This window comes from Macaca nemestrina, chromosome 3, assembly GCF_043159975.1.
Source record: "Macaca nemestrina isolate mMacNem1 chromosome 3, mMacNem.hap1, whole genome shotgun sequence".
NCBI lineage: Eukaryota > Metazoa > Chordata > Mammalia > Primates > Cercopithecidae > Macaca > Macaca nemestrina.
Window position 1 is genome coordinate 6,577,358 of NC_092127.1, and position 16,545 is coordinate 6,593,902.

Here is a 16,545-nt window from a genome sequence, read left to right on the forward strand (position 1 = left end):
CCTGTCTCCTGTGTCTGGAAGGAGTGAAGAACCAGAATGGTTGGTATTACTTATCTCAAATGCAAAAGCTAAGAATACTAGTCCCCCAAAATGAAAGCAGAAACTAAAACAACACTGAAAAAATAAAACTGAAGAATTCATTTCTTCAGAGATATTGAAGAAAACTTCAATTAGCATCTTCAGAGAGACAGAACAGGTTACCATCAAAATAGAAATATATGGCCAAGCACGGTGGCTCATGTGTACAATCCCAACACTTTGGGAGGCCAAGTCAGGAAGATCACTTAAGCCTGAGAGTTTGAGACCAGCCTGGGCAACATAACAAGACCCCACCTCCACAAAAACAAAGAAATTTAAAAATTAGGCAGGCATGGTGGTGCATGCTTGTGGTCCCAGCTACTCAGGAGGATGAGGTGGGAGGATCACTTGAGCCTGGGAGGTCAGGGCTGCAGTGAGCTGTGACTGCACCACTGCACTCCAGCCTGGGTGACAGAGCACCCTGTGAGATGAGGAGGGGAGGGGAGGAGAGGAGGGGAGAGGAGGTAAATAAATACATACATAAATATTTGGAGGAAAGAATTTTAAAATTCCTGGAAATGAACAATATGATGGCAGAAACGATCTACTGACAAATTAAAAGATCAAGTTTAAAAAATTTCCCAAAGAGTAAGAAGGGAAAAGACAGGGAAAGTGAACAACCAATCTAGGAGGTCTAATAGGTGACTTGCATGAGTTCCAGAGAGAGAGAATGTAGTAAATACAAAGAGAAAAATATTATCAAAGTACTAGTGCAAGAAAATTTCCCTAAACTGAATCTGAATGACACTGGTTTCTTGATCATATATGACCCACCTAGCACAATGGTTACAAAAGGCCTACATCAACGCCAACGCTGTGAAATTTTAGAACGTAGGGGCAAAAACAAAACCTAAAATCTTCAGAGAGGAATCAGGTCACAATGAGGGAACAAACAAATAACCAAAAAAAAAAAAAAAAAAAAGCATCAGACTTCTAAAACACAACATTGGAAGCTACAAGTCAGTAAAGCAGTACCATCAAATTTTTACTCCAAATTACTTCCAACCTGGAATTACATCCCTAGCTAAAATATTAATCACATATGAGAGAATAATGGCATTTGTGCAGATGCAAAGCCTCAGCAAATCTATGCTCCCTTTCCAATGCAGCTCCACCAAAACAGAGAATAAACCGAGAAAACTGGAAGACACGACGCCAGAAAATGAGCACTCAACACAGGAAAATGACAAATGAAACCTGCAAGATGACAGTAAAGGAGGCCATGGGATGACAGTCTGCAGCAGTTACAGTGATTAACCAGGACAAACTGGAGATTCAGAACAGAAGGTGCAGGAGGTTCCAAACCAATAGAATACATAGCGTGTTGGAATGTACTGAAAGGAGATTTATAATTCTGGCCGCAAATTGGTAATAGGAATATAGAGAAGTAAGCCAATGGAAAAAAGAGATGATTATTAACTACAGAGAAAACAAAAGGAAATGCAATCATAGTACACCAGATAGGTCATCCATGAATAATATTTACATAGTCATAAAAATGTAAACATAGACTACTGATTTCTTTACAAGGTGACAGAAAACACCAAGAGGATGAGGGGAGGGAAGCGCGTGTACATGAGGAAGGCAACAGTAAGAAAGCTGAGTCCTCAACCAGGGCGGGAAGTCAGTTCTCAAAATCCAAAGCTGAAAAGTCAAGGTAGATAAAGTTATTTAAAAACACAGCAGCAAATACCAAAAGAAACTTTTAAATACGTAAATGTGGTTGACTCTAGAGAGAGTCAGTCAAGTGTGGAGGAGAGTAGTGGGTCACAGGACGCCTGTCTTTGCTTTGGGAACCTAGTTGAGTGTTTGTTAATCATTTACAGACACAACTTTGATTAACGTAAAGTTTTAAAATCTTCCACTAAGTTTCCAATTTTAATTTTAAAAGTCAGAAAACTTTCCCTACCATGTTTATTTGCTGATTTCAAATTTACCGCTAAAGAAATCTCTTAAAATTTTAGTTACATTTGCTCAGAGATTATGTAAAGTATATTTTTCAGTACTCCAAAATACACAATATAAAAATATGAAGATATTACCAATATAGACTTTTAGTATAACTAAACTCTAGTGAATCTTAAATCAAATTTTGAAACATAAATATTATACCTTGTTCTTCTAGCTTTCATTTGGAAATCCCAGTCAATATATTGTTAAAACACACCAAATAATATATATGAAAAGTATTCTATACAGAGTTAAATCACACCATAAATGTTTTCACTTTTATTTTTTAACCCTTGACCCTGCTCTCCATGAGGCTAATTGGAAAGATTGAGTCTAATTAGAAAGATAAGGCACATGCAGAAATGTTTATAACCTAAGGCAGTTCGTGTTAAGAACCCTGTAAACAGTACAAAGAAGAAATGAAGGCCGTTGATTAGAAAAGCTTCCTTATGGTTGCATCTGAAATAATGGATGTCACTGTAAGCTCTCATCAGTTACCTTCTCTCTTCATTTTTTCTTTTTTTGAGACGGAGTCTCGCTCTGTCGCCCAGGTTGGAGTGCAGTGGCGTGATCCTGGCTCACTGCAAGCTCCGCCTCCTGGGTTCACACCATTCTCCTGCCTCAGCCTCCCCAGTAGCTGGGATGACAAGCGCCCGTCACCACGCCCAGCTAATTTCTTTGTATTTTAGTAGAGACGGGGTCTCACCGTGTTAGCCAGGATGGTCTCGATCTCCTGACCTTGTGATCTGCCCGCCTCGGCCTCCCAAAGTGCTGGGATTACAGGCGTCAGCCACCGCACCCAGCCTTCTCTCTTCATTTTACAAAGTGGAAAACCAAATTGATTTGAAGAAATTACTTTTTCTAAATGTCATAATAGGAGACTGAGAGAGGATTACTTGAGGCCAAGAGTTCAAGAGCAGCCTAGGAAATATAGCAAGACTCTGTCTCTATTGGAAAAAAAAAATTAATTAGCTGGTGTAGTCCCAGCTACTCAGGAGGCTGAGGCAGAAGGATCATTTGAGAAGTTCAAAGTTACAGTAAGCTATGACCGTGCTACTGCACTCCAGTCTGGCTGGCAGAGCGAGACCCTGTCACTTTAAAAAAAAATACATAAACAAATCACAACATGATGACCATTTATTTCTATTCCCTGTTATTTCTACCATGCTCTCGATAAATAGTACGAAAATCAATAGAAATGCAGAATCATGTCACAAAAGTGCATCTCAGCATCCCAGGCTTCCCAGGTTTCACCTTCAGGACTTTTACCTCTCTCTGTGCCAACCCTTTTGCAATACATGTTCCCAAACCTGCTCTCCTCAAAAGTGCACTTCTCTTTACCCCACCCACTGTCCACGTACCCCACAGGCATCCTAATGACTGACTCCAGGACTTGAGAGCTGGAAAGTTTGTCCAAGGAAGCCCCTGAAACTGTCGTCAGGTGTCTGAAGAGCATGTTCATGCAAGGCTATGGAATGTTTTAGTTTATACACTTTGAGCCTCTGTGAGGCTGAACTGGTTAGCTGGACTCCCCACTATGACTCTAGGTGTCTGCCTCCTGAATCTGTTTTCAGACAGATAATGGGTCAAGCCTGACCCACTATTTTCTACAGTGGAAATCGATCTCCGGCAAAGGGCCCAGAAACTGTTATCTAATGCTTGTGCCTTTTTAAGTTAATAAGCATCTGGAATACTAATCATCTCAGCATTATTTCTGCTATAGCTTTCTGTTCACTTTTCCCAACAAACCAACTATCCTTCAAGTAACTTGAAAACCTACTTTCCAAATAAAAGCATCCTTTGAATTATACTGTTCTTTCGAAGCTCAAATTAGTATCCATGAGAAAGTATTGATTTATAGCAGCTTCTCTACTTAGGTAAATGTCTACCTGATTGTTTATATTAAAGTAAGCTAGAAATCCAGTTTTCAAAAGTGTTCCTGCAATGAAAACATAATTTTACATGAATACTTATTTGATAATATAATTATTAGAAATTTAGTAATTCACTGGTTTGAGAGGAACTTGTAGCACTTTATTTAATGCTTCTTTATGCACAGTCTTAAATCTCTAAAATTACTTGCTTCCTTTAACATAAATACTATATTATATAAACAAATTAGGCTTATATGCATGAAGATATTCATCCTATTATTTAGGTATACCATGGTCATACCAAAATCATATTTTTTACAGGGTCTCTCTGATGGCCACCTAAAAATATAATGATTAAGAAAAACATGGCCAGGTGCAGTGGCTCACACATGTAATCCCAGGACTTTAGGAGGCCATGGCAGGAGAATCACTTGAGGCCAGGAGTTCAAGAATAGTCTGGCAACATAGTGAGACACCACCTCTACGAAAAAAAAAAAAAAAAAAAAATTCTTCTAAAAGCTTTGAGTCCGTGTTACAGCTCTTTTAGAATTCTTCTAGCAGGTTTTCCAGTCTTAGATAAATGTGTAAAAAACACATGAAGCATACCTGTCAGTCCTTCCTCAACTTTTAACAGCTTTATAGCAACACATAAAATTTCAAGGAGCATCAATAATGATTAAGTAAAATTAAAAGTTTCATGTGCCAATGATTTGTAAGTTTATACCTAACTGATCAATTCTGTTGATTTTATAACTTCTGAATGTTTTTTAAATATGCACATATAAATTTTAGAGGCTGGGCGAGGTGGCTCATACCTGTAATCTCAGCACTTTAGGAGGCCCAGGCGGGCATCCCGACCATCGAGGTCGGGAGTTCAAGACCAGCCTGACCAACATAGAGAAACCCCATCTCTACTAAAAATACAAAATTAGCCGGGCGTGGTGGCGCATGCCTGAAATCCCAGCTACTCAGAAGGCTGAGCCAGAAGAACTGCTTGAACCCGGGAGGCGGAGGTTGCAGTGACCCGAGATTATGCCATTGCACTCTAGCCTGGGCAACAAGAGTGAAACTCTGTCTCAAAAAAAAAAAAAAATTATAATACTATATGCCATAAAATGACATTTCATATTTAAAGACAGTTTTTAAACTCTTGTATTCACATGCCATAATTTAAAATCTTACTTCACTGAATGAGAATGGCATCTGTTGTCTTCATTTTTTCATTTTTATCCTTAACAATTTCTGCCACAGCCAGTGCACACAAAGGCAATGACACCCAGGGATGGAATGATTAGTTCCATCACAACTAAGTCAAGACACAGACATTGATGTGACCCCAACAAAAGTAAATAATGGAGTCTCCAAAATAAAGCTCTATAGTAAAGTTAAATACCCACTGCACAAGAAATCAGAGCATCTAGGTTCTAACCCCATCTCTACGAATAGCTTGCTGGGAGAGTTTTGACATTTAACAATCTGTCTGATTGCCAAGTTTCTTCTATAAAATGATAATGTTGAGTCAAAGATCCAAAGTCAATTCATGCTCTAAAACTTAATGATTTTTTTAGGTTTTGTGACATTTCACGGTACACTGTAGTAATTTATATCTTATTTTCCCACTAATTTAGAAAAATACCTAAATGATCCTTAATTGGCAATGGGTCCTAAGAATTTTGTTTTAAATCCCTGTTATCCAAAAGAGCCCTTTCGTATATCTGGAAGTAGATACAAGGATCTTTCTAAATCTTAAAAAAAAAAAAAAAAAAAGTCAGCCGGGCACGGTGGCTCATGCCTGTAATCCCAGCACTTTGGGAGGCCGAGGTAGATGGATCACGAGGTTGAGAGATTGAGACTATCCTGGCCAACATGGAGAAACCCTGTCTCTACTAAAAGTACAAAAAAATTAGCTGGGCATGGTGGCACATGCCTGTAGTCCCAGCTACTCAGGAGGCTGAGGCAGGAGAATTGCTTGAACCCAGGAGGCAGAGGCTACCATGAGCTGAGATCGTGCCACAAAGTGAGACACCGTCTCAAAAAAAAAAAAAAAAAAAAATCACAGGTTTCCATTGCCAGCTACATAAAATCAAGGTATCTAGTCTGGCATTCAGGATACTCAAAATTTGACCTCAACTCACCTCCCAACCCTCATTTCCAGTGATTCCCTTTCCTGTTCCCAAAGCTACAGTCAAACTAAACATGTTTTTTCTAAGTGCACCAAAGTGTTCCATCACCCATGTTTTTTGTTTATGCCATTTATCTTTACCTAGACTGTTCTCTATCTCCACTAAGCCAAGTCTTACCTGATTATCAAAGCTACGGGGACCATCCATATAATTTATCACACAAACTGGAATAATTTTGACCAGAAAGATGTTAATTGGATGGGACATTAGGACATCCAGAGCAAACTGGGGCTGACGCAAGCAGACTGGGAGATATGATAGCTCCAGGCAAAGCCCAACTCAAATGCACATCTATCAGAAATAATCCCTCTCTCCCGTAAATCTCTGCCACACTTTTCACGTGTATCTCTTCTCACTTACCATTTCTGCGTGTATTCAAACTATGTGTATAAAAGGCTTTATTCTCCCTAACTAGCTTGAGTCATCATTATCCCCACAATGTGTAGCATACAGTAGGTTCTCAACAAATGTCTAATGGATGAATTATTTCCTAGGTATGTCTAACTCCAGTATATAAAATTAGGTTTCCTCGAATCAGCACGTGCCTTTTACAAATCAACACCCGAGTTCACACAGAGAAGAAACACACTCCGTGGCCATATGAAAGTTCTGTCTTCCTTAGAGATGTCCCATGTTCACAAACCACGGTGGTTTGTCCTGATGTGAAACTTCCGTGGTGCAAATGACAAATCCATATATGATGTCATACAGGCTGGGACAGAAACCATATTGCCCAACCACTCGGTGCCTTGGTAACAACTACATGTCTAAGCTCTGGTGCAAGATCTACAGAACTGTGTGCTTCTGATTTGTGAGGAGATCGTTCAGGAAAAGCGTTGTTTCAACTTAGAAGAGCTTTCGTTCTCAGGACACAGAGCTGAGAGATCACCTCTTTATCTGACAAGATTTTGACGACCCTGGATCCCAAAGCATTCGATCGTACCTTTCTTATGATATTGACTACCTTCTAGTTATATACTCTAGACACCTGAGGATCCAGGGCTGTAATCACTGATCTTTGTATACTTCAGAGTACACAGAGCAACAGACATCGTACATACTCAACAAATACTGGTTGAATTAATTTTAAAAACAAATGAGTAAATGACTCACGATTGTTCACCAACTAAGAAAGACTTCTCATGGTCCTGCTGAAGCATGTTTCAAATATACATGAACTCAGGCCTGCTTCACTCATGTATTCCAACTCCTTTATATGTAAAAAAATCCCGTGAGATAGATATAATGAGGCTCCACTTTACAAAACACTATGGTTCCCAAAAGCGAGAGGCCCCGTCCAGAATGAGCAGCCAAGTGACAGCCAGTTCTGGAATCGAGACATTCTGCCCACATAGGAGCACTGCAATGAACCTGACAGATATGGCACGCATATAAAGAAAACATTACAAGTTCAATGGCTATTCTCATCCATGAATGCCACAGGCTACAGTGGACAAATGCCTCAAATGCCTTACCCAATTCTATCAATTTCTCTGAAATCAAAGCAGAGAAAAAAAAAAGCTTTCATTAGCTGTGTCTTTCAGCCACTAGTACAGATAAAGCTGGCTATATCTGGGGGAGAGAGGAACACAAATGAGAGAAAAAAAGAAAGTAGGACAAAATTAGAAGTAGAAAGATTTAATTTTTAAGTTCTCATTACTAACGTAAGATCTCAATTTATTAAATTACATGTAGATACTAAAAGTATTATATCAGTGTAGCACTCTTCATCACAAGCACACATTAAAATACAGCTAGATAAACGTATCGAGTTATTTTGGGGATTCCATAAACGAGACACTTTGTCATCTGGAATGTCTACCTGAAGACAGACTCTTACTACAACAGAAAATCTTATGAACTAAACAAAACCATTTTTAAAAAATCAAACACTCTGATTTTTTGTCCAAGTGTATTTCATCACACCACATTCAAATTCCACAATATAAGATTTAGATGAAAAAGAAAAAGTTGCATTTGGTGACAGTCTTAAAGGTTCTTTGATTACCTATATAGTTTCTACATTCTTTGTAACAGTAATTAAATCTAAGCCTCAATGGGTTTCAGTCCTATTTGCTATGAGTCTGAAGGCATGAGAAGTATGTAGCATTTATATAACAGGAAATATCTAAAAGCATTCTGCTGAGATTTCCTTCCCCCACACCCCCTTCCACACCCATTCCTTAAACTGCCTTCAAAAGGCCTGCTGTGTTCTCTAAAAATTAAACACTAGTTACTAAAAGAAACAGTGTACCTATTTCTCAGCACATCTCCACTAAAGTTGTATTTAGCCTGGCTTAAATAGCTTCTCAAGCCTAGCACCTGACCCTTAATGCTCAAATATTTTCATGTCCTAGAGGCCAAAGATGCTTTTCTGTTGTTATCAGGGTGGAATTTAGGAGGAAAGAAAAGGCTTCCCAACTCAGCTCTCCATTCTCCACACACCAAACCCCAGTCAAGAGGCCCTTCCAAAGCCCTGACATGAATGTGTCCCTGACACTCCAAGTCAGAAGAGGCCCTTGTACCTCGTCTACCCTCTCCAACCCCCTACTCCCTGTCCTACTCTCAAACCAGAATGTTTGTGTTATGCTAGAGGTAATGATTGTTAATCCAGCTCTTAAATGAGTCTAACATTTACTATTAGTTATTAGTACCTCTGCAGCAGTACTTATTACTCTTAGTTATTATTAGTTATCACTACCTCTAGTTTACTAAATGCCTAAAATGTGCCTTTTCTACAGTATACCATTGGTCTAGTTACCTTATGGTAACCAGAATGTGGATGTCACTTAACTGGAGGCTGCCACATGGAATTGGCACCCAGCCAACTATATTTTGCCTGGCCTCTTGAAAACATGTGCCCATGTCCTCAGAAGTCAAGCACTGCCCACAAATACCCACAAGGCCTGGCTCCACAAGGAGCATCCTCATAACAGGTGAGTCAAGTAGGCCTGAACCCAATTCATTCCAGGACCCATACCCACAAGAAAGGACTTACTTCGCTGCTGCTGGTTTCAAAGCCATTCACATCACAAAGTTTTCCTTTAATAGTGTAAACTGTCTAAAGAGCTTCCCAAATTATTTTTAGCTTTTTTTTAAAAAGGTAGGATTTCCTTAGTTCTAACTTTCTCTGCCTTTTGAAGATCAATTCTTAATCTCTTTTCTGTGCCACTACTTTAAAAAAAAAAAAAAAATATATATATATATATACACACATATGCGCACACCAAATCACATAATGCAGGGGACACTGACCTACGTTAAGTCATAACATTTTCCAAGTAAAATATCAGGGAGCTTAAGATCGTGCAAACTTCTTAAATGAAATCAGAGCAGAAGGCAAATCTCTTACATGGACCTTCTTAACTGCTGCTCACAGAAATTATTTTGTCCAAAGTGCAAGAGAGAATTTTAATTTCAGTTCCATTTTCTCATTATCCTCAAAAACTCTTAATAGTACCATTTTGTTAAATTGAGTCAATCCCAAATGAATAAAGTAATTCAAGAACTTGACTCAATTGTCCATAGGAATACTAATTTCATTTTATCTAAAATTAATATAACCTGGAACATTAAAGCTAGCCACTCCCATTAATCTTGCCACCTTATTTGATGATTCAATTCTATCTATAATTATGTTATACAATTTAAGGCACCCAATAGTTAGATCACAAATCGCTTTTGTATTATGACCTAGAAAATACCACCATCTCTTCACAAAATTGAAACTTCTAAATTAAATTTAATAATTTTGAGCACCATCCACATACAATAACACAATCAAGACAAAGGGTACTTCAAAGTAATTTAGCAATGACCTGTAACGTAGGTCAAGTCAAACAACCAAAATGAAACATAAAGGAAATAAAGACGGATCCTAAATTACACTGAGGTTATGCCCCAAACACTCATTGGTAGTCAGCTGTTTTGCACTCAGGTTATTCATTTGGTGATGCCCCCAAACCAGACCACAGAAGTCTTAACCTCACAGCTTATCTAAATAAAGTTCTCTGCATCCTCCCTATCACGTGACCAGTTTGTTTACTGGACTGATTTGTTGTTCTGTTCTTACTATCCCCTGTGGCTATGGGCTCTGGGCTTCTCTTCTAGTGGTGAAAGAACAGATTTCTCAGCTTCCAGCTGCATTCCACTGATGGATGGCTATTCTGGTAGCTGAGGGCAGGGATGAGCTGGCAGTGTGGGGTGCGGACTAGAAAGGGTGAGGAGCTACTGGCAGTCAACATCACCTTGGCACACTTTAAGTACTACACATCTCCCACAACACTTATTTTCTAATCTCTCTGGGGCCACATGAATGGGTCTGCCTGCTTTCCTTTTCCTGTTGCCACTCTTTAATAGTTCCAGTTTTTCCCCTTTATGGGTTCACTGAAGAAAGTCTTATAGCTTTGCTCTACCCTCTTTTTGTCCCTAATGGAAATCGCTGTTTTATCTCAAAGCTTTTTACAACTAGGCACTCATATAAAAGGGTTCCTTCCTTTGAAGTCATCTCATCTCACCAAGGCACCAGAGACAAGAACAAAAATGGAACACCAGGAAATAAAGATGCTTCTTGGAACACAAAAGAAAGATGAATACATTACAAAAGGTAAAGCCCTATCAAGATAGGGCCTTGGGATCGTGGATGAGACCCTAAGTACACGCTCTAGAATAACCACATAACCACTAACCTAGATTAACCAGACAAGGGGGAAATGATGATGACGATGCTGGAAGGGGAAAAGGGGCCTCTGTGGGAAGAAGGAATGGGGTGAGAAGAACGGTTGAATGATACTATAATGGTAATTTCTTGTGAGTCAGACAACCTAAAATTCCTGCAAAAAAACAGCTGTCAAGATGCAGATCAGAAAAGAGGGAAGATGAAGAAATGTCAGTTAGGGAGCAGCTGGAGTACAAGGTGCCACAGAGTAAAAGGTAGACTTCATTGTTAATAGGGAATACTACTAAGAGTCTAGGAAGAGTTCAATAAAGACAATAAAACGCTGGTGATGTTTGCTGAAGGAAAGTGATGGCAGGAAGAGGCAAAGAGCATTTATTTTTTGGAAGGGCAGTCCTTGCTTTGCGTGGTAGTGCTGCACCATAAAAATTACCTTGCAAGATGAACTCATGCAAAGTAATTTTAATAATTATGAGAAAAGAGTATAATTATTCTATGACCTTTGAGAATTTTTATCAAAACATTTAAAATTCTCTATAAGTGTATAGGCAAATGAAAAATATAGTAAAAATAGTATTTGGTACGTTGCAATTTAAAACATTAGAAACATTGAGAATTAGGGTTTATTTCTTTGTAAAAAACTAATTAGGGGTAGTTTGAACAGGGTTTGCCTTCTTTGTTGTATAACTTACAATACAGAGCAAGTATCTTTTCTATATCTTAACAAGTTGCAGTACTCCTTCCTAAGTTTGGATTCACTATTAACAATTTTATTCTTTGTACTTTCAATGTCATGTATTATCTCTTTGAAAGTGAAGACATTTGGTAGCATCACTTCCCCTGAGACATCTCCATCCTTCCTCATTTATGCTGAAAAATTTGCCCTCACTAAGTTCCTATGAGTACATATCTGAAGTCTTTCAAATGGTGGAACATTCACAAAGTCAACTACACTTAATGTGTTGCTTAATGACAGAGATACATTTTGAGAAATGTGTGGTTAGGTGATTTCACTGTGCGGACCTGATAGAGTGCACTTACACAAACCTAGAGGTGTAGCCTACTACACACCTAGGTCATATGGTAAGGCCTTTTGCTCCTAGCCTGCAAACATGTACGGCATGATACTGTATAGAATACCGCAGGCAACTGTAACACAATGGTATTTGTGTATCTAAACATAGAAAAGGTATGTAAAAATATGGTATTCTAACATTATGGGACCACTGTTGTATATGCAGTCCGTCCTGACTAAAATGTCCTTATGCAGCGTGTGACTCTGTTTCTTCTGTAACTCTATGTTCAATTCGAATTCTGCAAGGTTATCTGCACAGTGTGGTAAATGTATTGCCATACTGCACACACATTACTCACTGTTACTTCCTGCTATGATGCTTAACTGTTTTCTAATGCATGCTTTATGTCATATTTCTTCCAAAATTCAGCTACAGAAATGCATAATCTCTACTTGTAGCATCAATAATCTGTCTGAAACTCCATCTAAGATAATAGGACTCAAAAGCCCAAATAACTCCTTGGTTCACCGGCTGGATTAATGAAGTTTCTGATTGTAGTAAAATGCAAATTTTCGCATTTTCTTTCAAGTACTCAAGAGAACTGGGGTGACTCGCAGCATTATCTAACGGCAGTAGTTGTGCTCTAAAAGTTAAAATTATTTTGCCAACCTCTGGACAAAAACAGCTGAAACAAGTCTTGGAGCAATGGCAGCCCAGGATCTTTTATGTGCGTGCCAGTGACGGCTGAGATGCCTGCTTCATGATTAAGGGTTTTTTTCTAATGCTCTAGGATTCTCAGACAGATAAGCATAGGTTTTATTTTAAAGTTACCTTTTGTGTCGTCTCCTAATAAAAGAGCTGCTCTATCTTTAACTCTTTAAAGCTGCTTCTCGATCTTACATCTTCTGTGGCACAAGCTCCTGATGGAGTTGCCTTACAGCTAACCTCATCAATATTAACTATTTGAGGATCGTTATCATCACCCGCCGTAAATAATCCTTGGAATTTGGATGCAAATTTCCCACCAGCATCTTTCTCTGTGCTACAGCTTCACCTAACAGATTAATCAATTCACGCCAACTTCTGAATGATGAAGCTAGTCTTTACTGGTAGAATTTCCTCAATCTCAGTGTAATTACTATTTTCCTTCAATGTGGCAACTAACTTTAATACTTTGACCTTAATGCTAACCAAACTGGTTGGGATTTTTTTTTATACAGGCTTCAATCCAAAGTAAAAGTAATACTCCATTTTAGACATAAGCAGCTTTCTATTCCTGGTAAAATTTAAACTAAAACATAGTACGTGATTTTACAGTTTTTGATATTCGTACGACTGATGCAATATGGTTCATACCACTGCTTCATGCAGGCCTACCTCTCATCCCATATTTGCTTTGATATCCATATTTTCAAATCTTCTGATCACTTCCAATTTCACTTTCAGCATTTATCACCTTTCATTTCTTTGCTGCACTTTCATCTTTGTTGGCCAATTCGTCTTTCAACTATTCATTCTTATAAAATGTTACGTGGGCTTATCAGTAGGTGATGCAAAGAGGCAATACAACTGCATACTTTGCTGTCTGTGTATGAACTGAATAACAGATGAACGGTGACAAATTACTGATAGAGTCGAAAAAGAAATGAGATGTGTCACTGATCATGATGCACATTTGTTACTTATGCAGGATTTGTGGACTGAAGGGCCAAAAGCAAAGTTTGTACTGTATGCAGTTAATAAACTGTGGAAGGTGAAATTTCAATCATGTTGCTGAGGGACTGGTGTCATTTAAGTAAACCATCATAACTGACATATGTGCACATCAGAATCAGGCAAAGTGAGGAATGCCTTATTTCATTCCAATACCTGCTCAAAAATTAGTTTAGGCCAATTTGAGCTAAAGATTTTTAATTTTTATTGAAATAATGAAACTTTAGGGAAAAGTAGATCCCTACACTGTGATCAAACATGGACAAATTCATTATACAAATAAGGCATACGACAGGAGCAAAAGGAGTTATAAATTTTTGCTTTGAAATACATTACTCCATAAAATTAATGTGTTGTGATCAAAAATTTTTTTAAAAAGATAAGTTCAGTCAGGTGCAGTGTCTCATGCCTGTAATCCCAGCACTTTGGGAAGCTGAGGCAGACGGATCACCTGAGCCAGGAGTTCAAGACAAGGCTGGGCAACATGATGAAAACTGGTCTCTACTGAAAATACAAAAAATTACCCAGGTGTTGTGGCGCATGCCTGTAGTTCCAGCTACTCAAAGCCTGAGGTGGGAGGATCACCTGAGCTCGGGAAGTAGAGTCTGCAGTGAGCCAAAATCTCGCCACTGTACTCCACACTGGATGACAGAGTGAGACCCTGTCTCAAACAAACAAATAAATAAATAAATAAATAAATAAGCAAGAAAGAAATTCTGAGAGAAGAATTTGAGTAGCAGCAGTAATGGCAGCTGTGCAAAGTCAAATCTCCCAACACCTTCTCCAAAAATATAAAGACAATTTTAAAAAGCAAGAACAAGTGGAACTACATAAATCCATGCCTAGTCAGAAAACAAAGGTAATTTCAAATTACCTGTAAGTAAAAAAGTGAACACCAAATTCTAGTGAACTACTATCAGTTCTGCTGTAATATCTGTTTTAAAAACACAAAATTTGGTGTTCAAATGTGATTAATATATTAGAGAACAATTTTAACAATTTAATAATGAGAATTTTGCATTTCTTTGTGGGTATTTTCATCTGCTGAGATACTAGGTGAATGCAGAAAACTGCAGCCAGCAGAACCAAGCTGGCAGGAATAATACACAAAACACACACAGGCACATGCACACGGCATACCTGGAGCATCTGCCAGCCACCTTGGCTTGCCACAGGCATTGTGAGCCACACCCATCCATCTAGTGCTAACTTTCCATCTGACATAAGATAAACCTGCCTGCATCATTTCAAAATAAATCACATGCTACAGTCTCCTTCCTATGCCCACTCCCACAAGCAAACTTCCCATCTTTTCCAAGGTAGAGTGCCATGTTTACTGGAATGTTAATGTATTTCTAATGATTTAACATGGGTAAAATGGTACTACAGTTTTTACTAGGTTTCTGTATTTTTTTTAACGTGTCATTGATGCTTTGAGTGTTGTGACTTGTTATGAGCTGACTTGTGTACCCCAAAATTCATGCACAAGTCCTAACCCCCAACATGATAACCTGAGGTTTAACTGTGTTTGGAAATAGGGCCCTTAAAGACATAATTAAGGTCAAATGAGATGATATAGGTAGGCCTAATCCAGATTGACTGGCATTCCTGTAGGAAAAGGAGATCAGGACACGGGGACTCACAGAGAGGAAAGACCATGTGAAGACACAAGGAGGAGACAGCATCTGCAAGCCCAGGAGAGAGGTCTCAGAAGAAACCAACCCTGCTGACACCCTGGTCTCAGACTTCCAGCCTCCAGAACTGTGACAAGATACATTTCTGTTGTCTAAGCCACCCAGTCAGTGCTACTTTGTTATGGCAGCCCTACAAACTAATACACACCCCAAACCTCATTTTTCCCATAAGTGCTATGGTTTTTATTGTGCAATTTTGCATAGCACAATGATTTTCAAGAATGCATATGCTGCATTATAACAGAACTGACTGTATATCTCAAGTTTCTGCTATAAGCCCTAACAGGAACAAGAGTATACAGAGAAAAATGGAAGGGGAAGAAATAAGGGGGTGTTACATGTGGTCCTAAGATTGATCTAAAATCACTCTCTAAAAGACAAAGTCCATCTAAATGTGAAAATACTAAGGTGAGATGGAGGAAAGGGGGGAAGGTGCATCACTGCATACTACAGAAAAGGAACTTAAAAATACACCTTGGGACTCTAGGAGACAGTCCCTTGGAAAGGCAACTGTTTGGGAGAAAACAAAGTAGTCAGAAAAGGAGACCTTCTTTGAAAACTGCATGGTAAAGAAAAAAGAAGAAAAGGGGAAATTCAGAAGACAGTGGAAAAAAAAAATTTAAGTGACACAGCCGGGTGCGGTGGCTCACTCCTGTCAACCCAGCACTTAGAGAGGCAGACGCGGGTGGATCACAAGGTCAGGAGATCCAGACCATCCTGGCTAACACGGTGAAACCCCGTCTTTACTAAAAACACAAAAAATTAGCCAGGCATGGTGGCGGACGACTGTAGTCCCAGCTACTCAGGAGGCTGAGGCAGGAGAATGGCGTGAACCCGGGAGGCGGAGCTTGCAGTGAACCTAGATCGCGCCACCGCACTCCAGCCTGGGCGACAGAGCGAGACTCCATCTCAAAATAAATAAATAAATAAATAAATAAATAAAAATTGAGTGACACACAAGTCCTTTCCCCTTCCCATTTCTGTAAAGCATCCAGTAAAGCAACCACTAGAGGACACTGCCAGAAACCTGGCAGACATCCCTCAACAGATCAAAGTTAGCACCACGGGGAATGGAACCAAGAGACGTCATCACGTGCCCCCTGACACGGTATGTCGGGAAGGACACAAAATCACATCCAGGGTCCATCTCCCAAAAATGCATGACCTGGATCTAATGTTTAAATATCAGACAAACACGAACTAAGGAACCAAATAAATGATCTGTGTTCTTCAAAAATGTCAAATTTATGAAAAACAAACACTGAGAAAATCATCCAGATTAAAGGGTAACAAAAAGACATCACAACTACATAAAACAGGTAAGCCTGAATTGGATGTAGACCAGGGGAAAGAAGGTCCTAT

At 39.0% G+C, this 16,545-nt stretch overlaps 1 protein-coding gene across 2 annotated transcripts in view; it reads right to left on the bottom strand.

The window, feature by feature from the left end:
• LOC105466603 (WW and C2 domain containing 2) overlaps positions 1–16,545 on the bottom strand; it is a 217,112-nt gene that overhangs the window by 142,824 nt on the left and 57,743 nt on the right. The window lies entirely within an intron of this gene.